The sequence below is a fragment of the Kogia breviceps genome, chromosome 2 (assembly GCF_026419965.1).
Source record: "Kogia breviceps isolate mKogBre1 chromosome 2, mKogBre1 haplotype 1, whole genome shotgun sequence".
NCBI classification, from domain to species: domain Eukaryota; kingdom Metazoa; phylum Chordata; class Mammalia; order Artiodactyla; family Physeteridae; genus Kogia; species Kogia breviceps.
In genome coordinates this window covers 30100750-30116786 of record NC_081311.1, presented here as the reverse complement: position 1 = coordinate 30116786, position 16037 = coordinate 30100750, and the positions used below count along the sequence as shown (strand labels likewise).

The window sequence follows — 16037 nt, the reverse complement described above, 5'->3', positions numbered from 1 at the left end:
GGGAGCGCTCTCTTTACCATTGTTGTCTTGGCTTCCACCAGACACTACCATGTCCTTGTAATGCAACCTCTATTTTTTTTTTCTTACATAAGCCAATGCCCATTTTCTGTTCCTTGCCACCACTGAGTCCCAACTCATGAACAGGGAAAGGGGTCACCGGTCCAGGAATTGACAGGCTGCTAAAGCAGCCTAAGCACAGCATTGAAGCTCACTGGATAATGATGTTAGGCATTTGTTATTGAGCACCTACTGTATGCCAGACACAAGAGAAGTGTTTTATATTCACCAACTATTAAAATATTTACAACGACCCTAAAAGACAAGTGTTATTACCTCATTTTACAGTAAAGGGAGCTAAGGCTCAAGGAGAAGAGATAACATTCCCAACTCACACAGTGAGTGTGGAACAGATGCAAACCCATGTCTCTCGGACTTGAAAATCTAGCCTCTTTCAACTACACCTTGCAGCTTTTTCATGTGGTATGAGACTAAGGAGGAGGATGCGAACACTGGCAAGCCGGTCACGTTCGGTGTAGCTGGTATCTGGAGGGCAAAGCCTGGAAGGCAGAGGCGGTGGACCCAGCTCAGGGCCTGAGGGTCCACTAGGTCAGAAAGACTTTTAGCAGAAGCTGTCCAGGACCCTGGAGAGCTCCCAAGGACCAACAAAGCCTAACCCCTTCTGCCTGGTAGCTCAGCCTCTGTCACGAACCTCTGGATGCTGAAGGCTGTTCACTGGCATACACGGGGAGGGTTTATTCCTCAGGACCCCAGGGATTATCCTGGGCCAGCCCATGCACTCCCATACCCACCGTAAGTGTTTCTCTGCATCAGCTTTTGGGAGAGAATGATGACTTAGGCTGCCCATGCCTCCATGTTTAAAGAGTTGAAAAGAACTTAATCTCTTTCAAGCTAACCCACCTTTTCATAGATGAATGATTGGCAAACGTGATCTGTTAATCATGCCAAGCCTCCTTTGGCAGTGTAAAACCAAACTGGCTGCTTTGTATAATAAAATTATGAGCCGTACAGGGAACAAATAAAGCTTGATCATTCAGGCTCGAAATCTGTGACTGAGCATCCTTGCACTTGCCTTTCACGTTTGCTCCGTCATCACGTGTCTGCCCTCAGCTAAGGCTGTTTATTTTTAATCCACGTTTTCCCAAAATAGATATTAACAATTTTCCTGCAGCTTTCTGGCAGCACCATCTGCATCAACCAAGAGCAACAATATTTCTTTGACCCTACGCATTGGGAAGTTTCTTTGACACCACGAATGGATCCTTTGCTTGGTATTTAAACTGGCTTTTTGTGGGAAGCGTTGGCCAGTTCAAACTTCCTTAATAAGTTCTCCATGACTGCATCTGCCATGACTTTAATGAAATCATTCTGAATATCAATGGGCAGATAATGAGCCCAGAGGTGGTGCCCAGGGTGAGGGCCCAGATGGAGGGAAGGGGGGGGGGGGCGTGGGGTGAATGAGAGGAAGTGGTAACAAAGCTATCTTTCTGGCTCCTAAAGCAAGGGGGAAATTAACTAACCACCGCACCCCCCCCGCCCGGGTCTGACTTTTCTCTTCTCCCCCCATTTGGAGAGATTTGGGTGTTGAGTATCCCACAGTTTTGGCTACTCTTCCCTAGCCTGTGTAGGAGAATGAGACCCAGGAGTCAGCTCTCCCAGCCCTCCCCTCTCATGCTCTCCCTCTGCAGGGGAAGTTAGCTAGAGTTTTCCTTTCCCAGCTTAGAGAGAGAGACCCTGGAGGCAGGGACGCATTTTGGACGCGTTTGGCTTTGTGCTTCTATTTATTTCTCTCCCACGCTGTCTTGCCTCTCTATACCTATCACCCCCAACAGCATCCTCTATCTACACTGCCAGGGGCAGCTCTCAGCCTCCTGCCCAGCTCTTCTGGTTCCAAGCAGATGTTGGTCTGGGCTCCTTTCTCTGCCCTGGGGCCTCTGGCCATTTCTTTGTGCTGGGGAGGGTGCAGGAGGCACTTAGGGCCCCATCAATAGACTGTCCGAATTTATGGGGCACTGCAGGCTGTCCATCCCAGGCCGAGCCAACTGTTCAGGGAATGGAAGGAGACAATCAAAGGTCTTGAGGGGGCTAGTTTGGGAGGATCTGAGATAAGAGGCAGAGCAGAGCTACCAGCCCAGGCCACCTCACACCGCCACGCAGGTGATGCATCGCACAGCTGTGGAGGCCCTGCTCATATCATATACATTACAGATTTGTAAATGAGTTATGACAGTCTCCTGGCAATCAGGTGTCTTGTACTAACAAAATCAATATGTTACCACAATTCTCAACAGGTCGTGGAAGGGGAACTATTTTCTACTTTGAGCAAGGGTGCTGTGCAGGCTGGAGTGTCCTCTATTTGGAAACCCCATAAATTTTGAGGGACTTGATGCATCACGCATAGAGAAAATCTCACTCCACCAGTTGTGCCTGGCCCTGGGAACGTGGCACTAAACTGGTTTCCAAACCCTCAATTCAGTGTAGGAGGTATGGGAGCTGTAGACCGGGCTGCTCACTTGACTGGGCAAAACTCAGCTGATCATCTACAGATTGTGGTGGCTGTACATACAGCCCACTGACCTTGACCTCCCAGGGTCGTTGGGAGGTGCAGCCATGAAAATGACACGCACGTCTTTGGAATCTGGGGTTTGGCATTGTCTAAAAACTCTGACCCGATAATACACAGAGCTGAAGCAGGGGCCGGATCACTCCCCACCGCTGCAAACAGCAGTTCCATTTCATCCTTCTAGACATTCCAGAGCTGCTGGAATAACAGTCTGCTTTTCAGAAGAGTCATTCAGTAGCTGTGGCCCTGCCTGGCCCCTCTGGCTCTTCCCGTAAGAAAACAAACAGGAAGGCAATGCTGGCAGTAAACAGAGTGGGACCAGGAGCCAACCATATGGCTGGAAAGGAGCGCCGGTCAAGCCCCGTGTGGAGCTGTTACTCCAGGCAACAGATGACCCGGCTGAACAGCCCAGCCAGCGAGTCCCCAGGGAGATCACTGTAAGGCCAAGAGCTGTGGCTTTGCCTCACTGAGAACGCAGAGAGTGCCTTCCCCCTCTGGATGTTAGTTCCCCAGCTGGTCAATGGAAAGGTTGAAAGAGATGATCTCTGTTGCCCTTGCCAACTCTAATAAGTGTGGTTCTGGGCAGCTCTCTTCCTGACACGGCCTGTAGGTGCCAGGTAAGGGGATGGCTCGCATGTGGGTTTGTGTCTGTCTTTGCCCTGTCCCTGGAGCCCTCTAGCCACCCTCAGGCAGTTGGGTTGGAAGAAAACGCACTCCTCTCGCATCCAGGGCCAGGCATGCCTCAGCCCAGCTCGGCGGCCCCACTCCTAGACAGCTGGCCCCCAGCTGGAGCACACAGAGGTGCCAAGGAAGCGGAGCCACTCAAGCAATTGATTTTAGAGAGAAGCTTGGAGGTCATGTGTTTTCTTTTTCCCTAGAGAAGCTGTTCTCTGCAGCCAAACATCTCAGCTCAGGGGACTTCAGAATAGTCTGATAAAAATAGACTTTAGCCAGAGCAGCAGAAATGGGAGGAGAGGACAGGGGCTCAGACCCTCTCCTTCCTGAAAATTCAGCACAGGCCATGTGCCCCAGCCAGGGGAAGGGGACATCTGTTTCCTGGAGCAATAGTTCTCTGCCATCTCCCATCTCCTGAACCAGATATGACAGTGCATGGACCAGCATCCTCACTCAGGGAGGGACAACATGGAGAAGAAGCTTCTGTCAGGAGGAAGGCTCCTATCACTATTTAAGAGAATGGTTGTCAAGCAGATCACCCCTGGCCGGGAATAATAATTGTAATCATGGTAATAGTAGCAATAGTAGCTAAAATTTAGTGAGCGCTGGCTATATGCTGGGAACTGTTAAATGTATTTTTCACTTAATCTTCATAGCAAAAGTATAAGCTGTTATTATTAACTCCATTTCCCAGACAAGAAATGGAAGCTCAACGAGAGTAACTGTCTGCAGCCACCCAGCTGGTCCGTAGTGATGCCAGGATTCCAAGTCATGTCTGTGCAGCCATAAAGCCCACGTGCCTAGCCACCTGGTGGTGAGGGGAGCAGACTTACCTGTGGGGCTTCTGGATCCCAAGCTGCAAAGAGGGAAAGTTGAGTAGCCAGGGGCCATGGAGAGGATGACAGAGTGATGACAGGTGCTGGTGGCTCAGACAGATGTCCAGCACTCGGGGCGATGTCCTGCAGGAAATAACCAGGTTACAGGGCTGGCAGATGGCCTCGGCTATCTGGAGTCTGGAGAGGCGGGGGAACTCTGGGAAGTGGGAAGGTCGTCCATGTTCGGATGTCTAGCAGGACAGCAAACAGGTGAGCCAGCAAGCAGAGGTCGGCCCTGGGGAGGGATGCCAGGAGGGCGAGCCCTGCCTCACACTTGGGGATTCTTCTAAAGCCTTCAAATCTTCTATAAACTTAGAACCCCAGGCCTGTCCAATCAGCCTCTCTGGGGAGAGGGTTCTACAGCTGGTTTTGCACAAGCTCCTTTGGGTGATTCTGATTCAGATGCTTGGGGGTGGGGGGTGGGGGATGGCAATACTTCTGGCAACTCCAGTCCAGGAGAAGTGATGAGAGCTAGGAGGGCCTGGATCTCGGAGAAAATGGGCTTTGGGTCAAGGAAAGGCTGGGGCTGGAGCACTGGGATGCAAGACAGGGGCCGGCCACCAGGACAGGGACACCGGGCCTCCAAGAGGTGCCTCCTGCCCGGTGAACGAGGTCCTCAGATCCTGCCACATGGGGCTGATGGGGCAAAAGTTAGGATTTGGGCTGGAAGTGTCATCTCTCCCTTAAAACTTTGTAGGGGCTCCCTATACCTATAGAATAAACCTAGTCACCTTCCATGACCGTCAAGACGCTGCGTGATTGAGCCCTTGGCTGTCTCTTGGGCCTCATCCCCCTTCAGGCTCATCCTTGTCCTGCTGTATCCATATTGCTCTTCTTTTAGTTCCCCCACTCTACTCTCCTCCCCCGCCTCCGAGCCTCTGAACACGCGGGTCCTTTGCCCTGATGAGCCGGTGACAGTCTCCTTCTCTCTGTCCAGTCCTGAACGAAGCTTTGGACCACCTATCTGAGGTGGCTGCCTGTACTCTCTATCCCACAGCCATTTTCCATCTCTCTCCTCATTGCTTTCTTTCATGGCTCTCACCAGTATTTGTGAGGTCTTGCCCCCGCCCGCTCCCAGTGGACTGTCAGCTCCGTGAGGCTGGGCGGGGGGGTGGGGGGGGGGTGGTGAGTCAGCCTTGTTTACCACCTGATTAGTATTCAGGGAGGTGGGGGATGTGGGGAAGTTGCGAGGCTGAGGAAAAACCTCTCTGCGAACTTTTCTGAAACATTTTCTTTAACATGAATTCAATGTTCAGTCATGGGAAAGTAGGGAAAGTTCACATCGCCTTCTGGTTTTATTGTCCGGATCAGAAAGAGACGATGTGGGGGAAAAGAGTTGTGCTCTTGCTGGTCCTTAAAAGGTAGAATAATAAATACAACATCCATTGACAGGCTACTCTTCTTCGAGGCTTTGTTGGAAAAGCTACCTCTCTCAGGAAGCCCTCCTTGATCACCATCTACCTTAGCCAGTCAGACATGACTGCTCATTCCCCTGTATCTTTTTCTCACCTTTGGTATGTCTTCGGCGGTGCTTACTACATTCTGCCTGGATTGTGCTACATTTGTGTGCACATGTCTTCTGTCTTATGTGTGCATCTCTGAATTCATCAGGATGCTTTTGATAGCAAACAACAGAAACTCAATGCAAACTAACATAACCCAAGTGGAATTTATTGACTCATGTAACTAGGAATAAAGAGGAGGCGCTAGCATTGGACTTGGCTGGATGGATACAGGGCAACTATGAGGGGAGCTCTTCTCTCTCTCTCTCCTATCTCTCTGTCTCTCTCATTCTCCTCTCCTACATCTCCCTTTTCTTCTCCACCCCTCTCCTCATTACTCCATCTCTTGGCTCTTCTCTCTATACACGGACCTCATTCTTCTTCACTGAAGAGTTTTCTCTATGTGGTAGGGAATATGACCACTGTCACTGCCAGGCTTATTGCATCATTGGTCACTGTCCACGGAGGATGAACCTCTCTCCCACTGTCCTTATATCAAATCCCCCAGAGTGTCCTAATTGGCCCTTCTTGGGTCACATGCCCAGCCCTTTGACCAGTCACTGTGAATGGGGAAGGGAATTGATGAGGCCTTGGTTACACTCACATCCTTTCGGGCAGGCACAGGCCACTGTTATTGGCAGCCTCACTAGAATCGCATGATCAGAGAGGGGGAGGAGAAGTTTGCCAAAGAAAGGGACGTGGAAAAGGGGTGCTGGGCAGATAAAAGAAGTTTACTAAAATATCTTATAATGGCTTCTATTTCTATAGTGTCTATGTGTTAGACTTGGTGCAAGACCTTTTCCACTTGCTATTTCTAATCTTTTAATAGCCAATCAAGGCGGGTATGGTGCATCCTAGTTTTAAAGATGAGGAAACTAAGTTCAGAGAAGTTAAGTAACTTATCCAAGCCAAGTAGCTAGTAAGTAGTTAGTCCAGGACTCAGACATAGGTGTGTTTTCCCCCAAGGCCCAAGCTTGACCTATTGCCTTGTTATTCCTAGTGATAGAGATTATCTATTACTAGGAATAAAGTGATAGGTAACCTAACATATTCCCACGTGGGAATTGTATTAGTCAGGATTGGCTTGGTTAAGATACAGTAACAAACAAGCCCCAAAATCTCAGTGGCTAAAAAGAGTTTTCTTTCTTGCTGGGTCAGGATGTCCATTACGGGTCAACAGGATGTTATGCTCATCATTTGGGCTCAGGGAGCTGGGCTGATGGACCAGCCACCAACTCAAATGTTGCCAGTCACTGTGCCAGAGAGAAGGGATCTTTGGAAGGTATAGAACCTTCCACTCTGTCCTCATTGGCCAGAGTAAGCACACAGCCTTATTCAACCATAGGGGCTCGAAAAATGCAACTCTCCCATGGGAACCAGGAAGAGGAAAAACAGAAAGATTTAGAGAACAACACTAACAAATATTTTAAAATCATTTTGTAATTTTTCTGTGATATGTGAGAGTGATTTTAAATGTAATAATGTAATTTTAGTTCAGTGTATTATTAAAGGTTGTATTATAAAGTTTATTTTAATCACTCTTTAATTATATCCATTATGTTTAAAACTTGGGCATGTTTGGGCATTTTCCCCATTGAACAAGTGATAAATGTTGTTTAATTTACTTTAATTATGTGAAAAGGTGATTTATTGACAAATTTTAATTTGATATATAATATGTTTCATTTGGGGACCAAATATATTTTAAAATGCAGGTTGTAAATACAATTGCAGTATAAAAAACCATTCTTAGGACCTCTTATTTGGAGTTACTGAAATTTTTGTGTTTTGAAAAATCACCTAGTTTTTTAAATGTAAAGAGTTTTCTTCCATTGGATATTGAGATGAAAGAGAAAGTTTGAAAGTGCTAATTGTAAGCGCTTTTCAAAAACACATTATCGAAGTGGATCATCTTTATTCTTAATAAATAAAAAACCAAATGGCCTGTAATTGCCACTGTGTGTTTTCCCTTTTTAGCACTGGTTTATGGAGTCCTAGGAAAATTTTGAGAATTATTCTGTTTTTTATGTTCCTCATTAACTTGATATTGTATTTCCACCTCAGAGTTCCTTATGCTTCTTGTCTTAAACCAATGGTCCATACTGGGTATAAATTAAACTGAGTATGACTAAACATAAAAAGAATTTAATACTGCATGATAGTGAAAACCACCAGGATGGTTTTTGGTGATTGGCTGAGTGATGAGCCAATGATCTGGAGACTGAGTCACGGGCAGACTTATCTGATCTCAGTGGACTCAAGGTGGGTGCCCTCTCATGGCATGCCTTCAGAGTACTCACAACATCCCATTTTAAAAAGTAAATATTTTATTGATTTAGAAAAGAAAGGGGAAACTATGGTCAACTAATCTATGACAAAGGAGGCAAGGATATACCGTGGAGAAAAGGAAGTCTCTTCAATTAGTGGTGCTGGGAAAACTGGACAGCTACATGTAAAAGAATGAAATTAGAACACTCCCTAACACCATACACAAAAATAAACTCAAAGTGGATTAAAGACCTAAATGTAACACTGGACACTATAAAACACTTAGAGGAAAATATAGGAAGAATACTCTTTGAAGTAAATCAAAGCAAGATCTTTTTTGACCCACCTCCTAGAGTAAAGGAAATAAAAACAAAAATAAACAAATGGGACCTAATAAAACGTAAAAGCTCTTGCACAACAAAGGAAACTATAAACAAGATGAAAAGACAACCCTCAGAATGGGAGATAATATTTGCAAAACGAATCAATGGACAAAGGATTCATCTCCAAAATATATAAACAGCTCATGGAGCTCAATATTAAAAAAACAAACAACCCAATCAAAAAATGGGCAGAAGACCTAAATTGACATTTCTCCAAAGACGACTTACAGATGGCCAAGAGGCACATGAAAAGCTGCTCAACATCACTAATTAATAGAGAAATGCAAATCAAAACTACAATGAGGTATCACCTCACACCAGTTAGAATGGACATCATCAGAAAATCTACAAACAATAAATGCTGGAGAGGGTGTGGAGAAAAGGGAACCCTCTTGTTGGTGAGAATGTAAATTGATACAGCCACTATGGAGAACAGTATGGAGGTTCCTTAAAAAACTAAAAATAGAACTACCATATGATCCATCAATCCCACTACTGGGCATATACCTTGAGAAAACCAAAATTCAAAAAGAGTCATGTACCACAATGTTCATTGCAGCACTATTTACAATAACCAGGACATGGAAGCAACCTAAGTGTGCATTGACAGATGAATGGATGAAGAAGATGTGGCACTTATATACAATGGAATATTACCCAGTCATAAAAAGAAATGAAACTGAGTTATTTGTAGTGAGGTGGATGGACCTAGAGTCTGTCATTCGGAGTGAAGTAAGTCAGAAAGAGAAAAACAAATATCGTATATTAACTCATATATGTGGAATCTAGAAAAATGGTACAGATGAACCAGTTTGCAAGGCAGAAATAGAGACCCAAATGTAGAGAACAAACATATGGACACCAAGAGGGGAAACTGGGGGGTGTGGTGGTGGTGGGACGAACTGGTGATTGAGATTGACATGTATACACTAATATGTCTAAGATAGATAACTAATAAGAACCTGCCATATAAAAATATAAATAAATAAAATAAAAGTCAAATTTTAAAAAAGGGGAACGTAGTATCATTACCTTTAAGCTCGTGGATCCCTTGCACTATCTTCACGAGCCCTTGTGATCACAACCAACCACTGGGAAATGCTTTGCATCAGCTTCCATCAGACTGAGGGGCCTGGGGCACATCCCAGAACTCAATCATCTTTGCACATTTCACCCTTTGTCGTGTCAGCCCAGTGCCTTTGCTGCAGGCTTAGATGCTGAATAGCTGTGGATTGGAGCTAGCAAAGATAAAAAGGAGGGAAAGATCAATGACCCCTCTTTGAGTATATTCTGCTTCACAGTTTACAAGGGGGTTGACAGCATTGCCCAGGTCTGGAGCATGTCCACACCACCAGGGAAAGAGAAGTGGCAGTTGGGGCAGAAAGATGCTGGCGGGGCTAGAGAGAGAGGCAGACGTTCTCCAGTCACCAATGTGTGAACTCCCAGGCCCTGCCCTCCCGCATCGTGAAGAGCCTAGATAATGAAGACAGAGCAAGTTCAGAGAAGGGCAGCAGAAGCAATCCAGGAGACATAATTTACGGGAGGAGAGTTTAATTGGTTTAGCCTAAAAAGCCCATTGCGCTCTCTGGTAGACACGGTAATGCTATAAATATCTGCAAGGTGACAGCAAGAGAGAGAGGATGGACTCTGTCTCACTGGGCACTAATGTGAAGACTGGAGGCCTGGGGGGAGTACAGAACCTGCTGAGGGCTTGAAGGCTTTTTCTCCCGGTCGGAAGGAATCCTTTGTTTAAACAAAAGCATACGGGGAATTCTAGTCCCTGAACAGATGCACAGCGGAGCCTCCTGAGTGAAGTGGAGGAGGGGCACAGGGTCCCTCTCTGCCCCCACCCCTGCAGGCACCTTCCCAGGCTCCCAGGGCTTAGTCGGCAAACCTCTAGCCCATGCTCGGGAGTGACAGTGTGTAGGCAGCAGCTGCGGGGGGTGGGGGGGGGCACGCACAAAGACAGGGGGAGGGGAAGCAGCTCAAAACAGGGCCACTGGTTGGAGAGGGGTTTGGGATGAGATCCTGGTGGCTGTGAAACAGTCCCAATCAAGCCACCTGAAGAACTGAGCTCATTACGTCGTGAGTTGCAGCTCAAGGGCAGCGGCAGCCTTGGGGGCAGGAACCTGGGATGGCGTGCGGGACCTCGTGTGCACGTGCGTGCCCGTGGTGTTCGCAGGGTCTGGAGGGGAGCACAGCTTTCAGGGAGCACCTCAGGGTGTCCAGGTGGTAGGCTAGTAGAAGGAAATCGCTGGCATCCTCTGGACTTGGGGGCTGCCCAGAGGGGGCAGGGTGGTGGAGGTGAGAGTCCAGGACCCAGAGTGTGGACGTCTGAGCTACAAATCCCAGATCTCTGTAAATCCGCTGTGTGGCCCTGGAGGGGTTGGCTCTCAGTTTCCTTAACTGAAACACACAGTCAGATAAGAACGGGCAGTGAATGGAGGGATAAGCACTGGGCTCTCTGATCCCACAGCCAGGCTGCGGGAGCCAGCTGGGTGTTCCTGCAAAACCCATTACTTCCTCCGTGCCTTGGCTTCTTAATCCGTGAAATGGGACAGCAGCCTCATACAGCTTTTGTCGAGGATTAAGTAGAGTGCCCCCTGTAGAGAGCTCGGCACAATGCCTGGGGTATCTAGATGTCAGCTCTGGATATTTCTAGTACATCAGTTAATTGGATTCCAAGATTCTTTGCAGCTCGGTGCCGGGATAGGGGTTTTCTATAGGACAAGGAACGTGCCACAGAGAGCTGGGAAGGGGACAGGCAACTGCACTGTCCTTGGGCATTCCAGAGTGGACAGTAGTCCTCCAAGGCCATGGCTTCTGTTCCGTGTATCTCTCTCACCCCATGTGTACATTTGTTCATGCATTCATTCAGCACCCTCTTCAGGAACATTTATCGACCACAAGCCAGGTACTGCTGTGGGTTGAGGCTGCCACAGTACCGACTTGGTCCCTGCCCTTGTGGAGCTTGTGACTGAGTGGACTGATGGCTGAATAAAACGAGAGTGGTTGGTACTTTGGCAGGGGAACAGAGGAAGCAGAGGGGCACAGGGCAGAGCTCCTAACTGAGCCCTGGGGAGAGAGGACAGGAGGGTTTCCCAGAGCATGTGAGGTTTAAGTGGAGAAGTGAGGGACACCTAGGAGCTGGCTGGAGAAGGTGGGGAGGAGATGAGGAAGAGCAGGAAGGCTGGGGACGAGCATACTAGGAAGAATAGCAGCATGTGCAGAGGTCCAGGGCCCAGAGAGAGCAGCAAGCATTCATGAGCCTCAAGGCCTTAGGGAATGGGGACTGATGAGGCTGGTGAGGTGGGACAGACTTCAGGGGCCGTGAGCAAGCTGTGTGATTTTTATTCTGAGGGTGATGGGGAGCCACTGAGGAGCGCTAAGTAAGGGACTGACGTGATCCTATTGGTGTTTTAGGGACGCTTTCTGATATTCTTTTGAGAATCGACTGGGGAGGCAAGGCTGTGGGCAGGGGATGGTTGCAGTCATCCAGACAAGAGAATGAGAGAGAGCAGGACAGAATTAAGAGATATCTAATGGGTAAAACTGGCACGTCTGTGATGGAGAGGCTACGGGGGACTGGGGAGGAAAGAGCCCAAGCTTCTAGCCTGGGTGGACTGTGGCATTCCTAGAGATAGAGAGCTCAAGGGATAGAGGGAACTGGGGACAAGGATATAGTCCTTCTTTTAATGTCCTAGATGAGAAGCTTGGACCTCTAACAATAGCTCTGTAAGGGTAAGGGCTATGCAACCCCCTCAGAGCTTAGAAAGGAGGCTGCCCCCAAAGAATAAGCCATTGTGCTTCTGATCTGCACATGAGAACATCTGCTCCTTAAACAACTTCATAAGGCTGGCACTGTGGTTATCCTCGCCACTATTGTACAGATGAGGAAACTGAGGCCCACGGAGGCAAACTAAATTGCTTAAGGTTGCAGAGTCAGTTCTAGTCCTGATCTGATTCTCAGTGTGAGGGGAGCTATCCTAGGAGCTGGTGCACGGAATCCTGCCCAGGAGGGCTCATGAGTGGCCTTTGCAGGGGCAGGAGGGTGGGGACATCCATTCAATTCTCTAAAAATGCATGTAGAAAAGAATGGTGGCTTTTTCTGGGAAGAAGTTCTATTGCTTTCGTCAGATTCTCAAAGGGGCCCATGACCCCCTGATGGTAGGGATCTAGAGAGGACCCAGGGCTGGCTGCTCCTGTTTGCATGATCTGGAGTGAGGGCAGGGGAGGAGGCCTGAGCAGCTGGTGCATCTGTGTGAGTGAGACTCAGGGATGCTAGCGGTCCCCAGTTGTCACAAGGTAATAGGAGCATGATCCGATGACCTCTGGCCCACAAATATATATCAAGTGTGAACTGAGACATAGACCCTCTGTTAGGGGCTGGGAACCCAAAGGAGAGTGATGCAAGGTGGCCCTCACCTCCATGCCTGGGGGAGTCAGTGAAGGGGGATCCAGTGCCCATCTCCCTAACCCTGTAGTTTTTAAGGAGCAAAGTCCTGAAGGGACAAAGTGGGGACGGGTAGGGGTAGAGGAAGATAAGACTGGGGTCTTGATCGTTTCAGACAACTCCCTGGAGAGGCCTCCCTCTGGGGTCTGTGCTTGGAGACCCTGTGTGTATATGTGTGTGCGTGTGTGCGTGCGTGTGTGTGTGCGTGTGCACGCGTGTGTTCCAAGGACTCTGAACTTATTCTGGGGAAGCGACCCATGCAGGGTTCTTAGGTCACAGGTGGGGCCCTAAGGCTGGAGGGAACCCTGGAGGGGCCCCCACACCTGCTAGCACATTCCGGCAGGTTGGAGGCTAGGTTCCTAGCAGTCAGGGGGTTGGGTGGGCAAGTTGTTTCCTGGTGCTGACTGGGAAAGTGATGCGGGTGGGGAGAGAGAAAGAGGGCGAGAGGAGTGCAGTCCAGCCGCAGAGAAAGGCTCTGGGGAGGCTTCAGGTGCTGGCAAGTGGCCCCCAGGGGACTTTCTTCCAGTAAAGGCGAGAGAAACTCCAGCCCTGACCACACTCAACCCGCAGTCTATGCACATGTATGTAGGACAACCACTGCCAGTGCATCAGGATTATTGATACAGGCTGTCCCTTGCCTTCTTTCATGTGAACGCCTCCGTAACTCTGCTATTAACCTCTCCCAATTTGCCAAAGAGGAAGTGAGGTACAGAGAAGTCAGTTAACTCATCCAATCTCACACAGCCAGGAAGTGGCTCAGCTGGGAATCCAGCCCAGGTCTGTCTGACGTTGTCCAGTTCTTGTCATGGCCTCTGTCCCCAGAGGGCAGTGCTAGCCTTGCTCCTCCTCCCTTCTCCCTCTCCTGCCCACACCCCACCCATACCCAGACTCCAGGCCAGCGCAGGTTCCCAGGGCCTCCAGCTGCAGGCAAGGCCAGCACACCAGGAGGGGCTGCGTGAAGGCCCATTACCAGCCCTCTCCTGCCCTCTTATGGCCACCCCTGTGCCAGTCTCTGCTATAGGACTCCCCGGGATTCACCAGTACCTTGGCAAGGATGTCCAGGGCCCTGGCTCCTAGGAGAGACAGAGGGCTCAAATCCAGCGTCAGAGAAGGGAGCTGGGAGAGCTCCTTCTCCAAGGGCCTATGCTGGGGACAACCCTTGGACCCTCTTTCCACCAGGGAACAGAGACAGCTCCACATCCTCTCAACCCCCAACACAGCTCTCTGATACCTGCAAATCAAAGAAAAACACCAGTGATGGGGGAGCACTTCTATACTCCAGCTCCCTCCCTCTTATTCCTCCCAATTTCCCTCCTCCTACTTTGTGCTCCATTAAACCCTCCAGACTCAGCAGTCCTCAGATCTCTGCTCAGTTAGTCCCTGTACTTGCAAATGCTCGTTCCTGCCCTGAAGCACCTCCAGTCCCACCTGGGAAATCCTACCTCCTACTTCCACTGTGCCGCCCCAAACAGTGGACGCGAGTCCCCACTGACAAGACACAATTAATTACTGTTAAAATCAACCTGAAACCCCACTACTCACACCTAGATGTGTAGCCCCTCAGAAGGAGCCAAGGTGCACCTGGCATTTTGTTCTTGATTTTTCATCATTATAGGATCATTTTCTTTGGTTGCTACCAATTCCCTGTAACAATAACGTGATGGCTCCATGATCTCTTGTCATATAGACTGGGATTTCTCAATCTGGGTTTAGGGGTGTCCAAGGGGTGACATCCGACCTCTCATTCAACCCCAGGAACTCTGCTTTGATCTTTTTCACAGCCTCTTTGTCGCTCTCGTTGTCACTGTAATACATTGGAGCTCTGGGAAAGATTTTATTTGGAAGAAAATTCTGTGCTTTAAAACACTTAAAAATTACGGAGTAAATTAATGACCATATATCTAACCAAACACGTCATTTCAAAGAATGATTTTGTGCATGTAGACTTTTCTTCTTTTAAAATGATTTCCTCGGCATTTTTCTTCTGCCTTGGCAATGTGGTCCTCTGGAGAATGCATGTGCCTTGTCTCTGCCTTTGGAACAGGGCTTCTGAGAGCCAGGGGCTGGGTCCTGGTCATCCCCAAGCCTGGCCAGGCACCTTGCACACAGTAGGTGCTCACGTAGCACTTGTGGAATTGAATGTGAAAGGGAAGGTTGCTCCATGTGCCCAGGTTGGATGGGCGAGAAGTTCCCTTTCAGAATCGCTCAGCAGGTCAGGGAAGAGCAGAGGTTCTCCGAGGGAGTCTTTGTCAGCAGGGCAGGGCCAAGACCGCCTCGGCTGAACACTATGCAGTGTGTAAGGTCCTTTCATTTTGCTCTAGTTCGTTTAATCTTTGTAATAACATTTTCAGGAGGTAGATATTAAGATTCTCATTCTATAGGTGAGGAAACTGAGGCTCAAAGACATTAGCTCGTCCCAAATCACAGAGTTACTCAGTGGCTGAGTAGGGACCCTGGGCCAGGTATGCACCCCGCCCCCCAACCATCACCCTTTGCTGGCTGTGAGCTGAGGACTGCACAGCATAAGCAGAAGTGCGCTGAAAGGGAAGCCGAGTTTGGTGATGGGGGTTATGAATTATTTGCTAAAACCTCAGGCTAAGTACTAGGTATTCTGTGGTTTTGACAAAGTGTAAACACCTTCCCTGAGTAGAGGGCTTTTGTAAGCTGGGCTTCCTTGGCTGGGAATCTAGGTCTGAGTTGTGGGTTCTGAGATGTACATAACTTTGCTGTTTGTGGAGTCAAAGTTCCTAAGCTCTTCCTTGGCATCGGTAATAATTGTCCGTTAAACGTTGGCATTTTCCCCTCCGCAAGGGCCCTCCCCGGCCTTTAGGCGAAATCTGTCTCTGTAACTCAGGCCTTTGGAAGTGAGACAGGGAAGGGAATTAATATTGAGGAAGGGACTGCCATGTGCCAGGTATGTCACTTCCATTCTCTCATTAAATCCTCTGCGTGAGCCTGAGACGTAATCAAGCCCAGGTTTCAGATGAGAAATGGAGACTTGCCCAGGGCCTTACGCCACGGAAGGGAGGAGCTGGGTCTTGAACTTGTGTGGGGCTGATTGCCTTTCTCCTGCTTCTAAGGGTAAGGGTCTGGTATGCCAGAGAGGAGTTCTCAGAAACCAGTAACATCCTGGACAGGAATTTAAGCTGTATCTAATTGAGGCAAAAGTAGAAACTGTTCCAAGAAATCAGGGACACTTGAGAACATCTGTGTCAAGAATTCCAAGGACAGAGTCCTTCAAAAGCTGCTGACAAACAGCTTTAGAATTAAGGGGCTTTAGAATTCTATTCAATTCAACAA

General features: G+C 48.6%; 1 long non-coding RNA gene across 1 annotated transcript; it reads right to left on the bottom strand.

Moving 5' to 3' along the window:
- Window positions 1-4103: 4103 nt before the first annotated feature.
- LOC136793684 (uncharacterized) lies at window positions 4104-13928 on the bottom strand. Its single transcript, XR_010839297.1, has 3 exons — window positions 13782-13928; window positions 9317-9522; window positions 4104-4215 (listed from the first exon to the last, which is right to left on the bottom strand). It is a non-coding gene; the product is annotated as an uncharacterized lncRNA (long non-coding RNA).
- Window positions 13929-16037: the final 2109 nt, after the last annotated feature.